Source organism: Vulpes vulpes, chromosome 2 (genome assembly GCF_048418805.1).
Source record: "Vulpes vulpes isolate BD-2025 chromosome 2, VulVul3, whole genome shotgun sequence".
Lineage (NCBI taxonomy): Eukaryota > Metazoa > Chordata > Mammalia > Carnivora > Canidae > Vulpes > Vulpes vulpes.
In genome coordinates, this window is record NC_132781.1 from 126,589,061 (window position 1) to 126,591,648 (window position 2,588).

A 2,588-nucleotide genomic window follows, 5' to 3' on the forward strand; every position below is an offset into this window, starting at 1 on the left:
ACAATCTTTTTAAATTTATGGAAATGATTTTTTAGTTCAAAGATTGTGCATAATTTAATAACACTTACGTTGCCTTCCAGAAAGACAGTAACAATTTGAAATAACTGTCAACATATGAGAATTTCCAACAACAGAGTCCTTTTTGTGTTTTTTTATTTTCAGCTGAATAGTGCCTAAATGTTTTAAACTGCATTCATATTATCAATAATCTGTGCTGTGTGCTTATGCATTCCTCCATAGTCTAGGAATAGAGCATCCATCCTTATACCTTCTTGGGAAATTACTTGTTCAAATTCTCTAATCTTTTTTCTTCTCAGGTGTTCATCTTACTACATTGTAAAAATATCCATCTATGTCACATTTATTGAAAATGTTTGCATTTTGGGGCACCTGCGTGGTTCAGTTGGTTGAATGTCCAACTCTTTGGTTTTGATTCAGGTTATGATCTCTCAGTTTTTATCAAGCCCCGCATCAGTCTCTGTGTTCAGCACAGAGTCTACTTCAGACTCCCTCTGCCCCTTCCCTTGCTCTCTCTCTCAAATTAATTAATTAAATATTTTTTTAAAAAAGAGGCAAGTTTGCAATTTGATTTTGTGTTTTATGTTTTAAGGTACAGAAGCCTTAACTATGATTAAATCTATCAGCATTTTATTTTTTGATATCTAAATTATTTAATGTCATATTTCAAAGTCTCTCATTTCTACACAGATATAAACATTCATCTGTATCTTCATTTAGTGCCTTTATAGTTGAATGGTGTGAATTCAGAATCACCCTCCAGTTTTTCCTTGATGACTGGATTACCTGGCAGCCACAACAATGAGTGTATCACCTATATATCCTTTCTCCACCAGAAAGAGGAGGTTTAAAGAGGATATTTCCAAATAATTTCTGATATATACTTAAATACTCAGCTTTTTAAAATGAACTCATATTTGAAAGTGAAAAAATTGTCAAAAGAAGAGTTTTCTGTCACACTCTCTTAATTTACCACAGTCTCCGCAGCCTCACATTTCCCTTTTAAGGTAGAAGAGGTCTAAGCCCAGAGGAAATGACCTTATCTGCAAGACAAGTAAGTAACCACCACACCATTGCTAAAATAAGGTTATGTTTCTCAGTAATAAGACACCAAGATCTTCAGCAGCATAGCAGAGAAAGAAAAAGACAGAAAAAAACCCACGCCCTTTGTGTCTTATTCTGCATCACTAATGTCAATACCTGAAAGGAATTGGTCTCCCTATGTAGGTAATAGCTCCATGAAAATCCATGTCCTTTCACTTCCCTACCTCCTTACATCTCTAATTCCTGGAAGTAAGACATTCTCTCATATGCTTTTTAGTTTCACTCATGAGAAAATAAAATTCCATATTGTTTCCATTTATGTTTAACATTGTGTAAAAATAAATAAGAAATAAGGGATCCCTGGGTGGCGCAGCGGTTTGGCGCCTGCCTTTGGCCCGGGGCACGATCCTGGAGACCCGGGATCGAATCCCACGTCGGGCTCCCGGTGCATGGAGCCTGCTTCTCCCTCTGCCTATGTCTCTGCTTCTCTCTCTCTCACTGTGTGCCTATCATAAATAAATAAAATTTAAAAAAATTTTTTAAGAAATAAGAATTTAATTTCCAATAGTTTGGGGGGTTTTTCAATTGGTAGCATTTAATGAACCTCCCTCTACATGGCTTCAAGCTACCAGGGGGCAGGCCCCCTATGCACCCTTCATCTCTCCTCAGCTCTTCCACTGAAGAGTTTGGCCTTCATGATGACGAGCTGTTTGGGGAGCTTTCCTTTTCCCAGAGCTTTGTGGTAGCCCAATCGTAACACATCAATGATAGGAGTAGCTCCAGTCTTATTTTTGGCAGCATGTCCTTGGATCTGCTCACTGATGAAAGTCCACAGTTTATCAAGGTTGACAGGCAGAAGCTCTGGCCCCTCTTTAAGTGTCAATGTCTCATACAAACTTTTTCAAAGTAACCTGGATGATATTTGTCTAAGTTGATCCTGTGGTGATGCATGCCACCAGCATTACCCTGGCCTCTTGGGTGCTTCCAATGCTTGCTGACATGGCCTTGGCCATGGCTCACGTGGTCTTGAAATTTTCAAGTCTTCCTCAGTCTGGATAGCATGTTGGCAGTCCAGACAAAAGAGAGCTAATTTCCAGTAGTTTCTAATGTGACCATTTGTCTTTGCTATCAAAAAGGCATATTGACTTTTTAAGGCGAAAATGTGCCCTTCTTGTCTAAGGTAAAATATGAACACATTAACTATATCTTATGACTCTCCTAAATTCAGGTCAGATCTACAGATCTATCAGTTAACAATCATCAAAGCCACTAAGTTGAGGATGGACAGATGACTTAGTAACTGGACCTCTCAGTCATATAAATACGACTAAATAGTCACAACTCTCAGATAAATCTTCAAACTTTTGGTTTCAGAACGTGTTCATGTTTGCTTCCAGTGGTGGGGATGGTGAAGAAAGCAGTAACATCAGTGTAAAATAATCCAGTCCAAATACACATATATTTGCCAACATTTAATGAAACTTACAATTAGCATGGCAGTATTCTATGTGACTTACATACATTAA

At 37.9% G+C, this 2,588-nt stretch overlaps 1 pseudogene; it reads right to left on the reverse strand.

Moving 5' to 3' along the window:
* Nucleotides 1-1,682: 1,682 nt before the first annotated feature.
* Nucleotides 1,683-2,124, reverse strand: LOC112907694 (large ribosomal subunit protein uL15-like; annotated as a pseudogene).
* Between the last annotated feature and the right edge of the window lie 464 nt (nucleotides 2,125-2,588).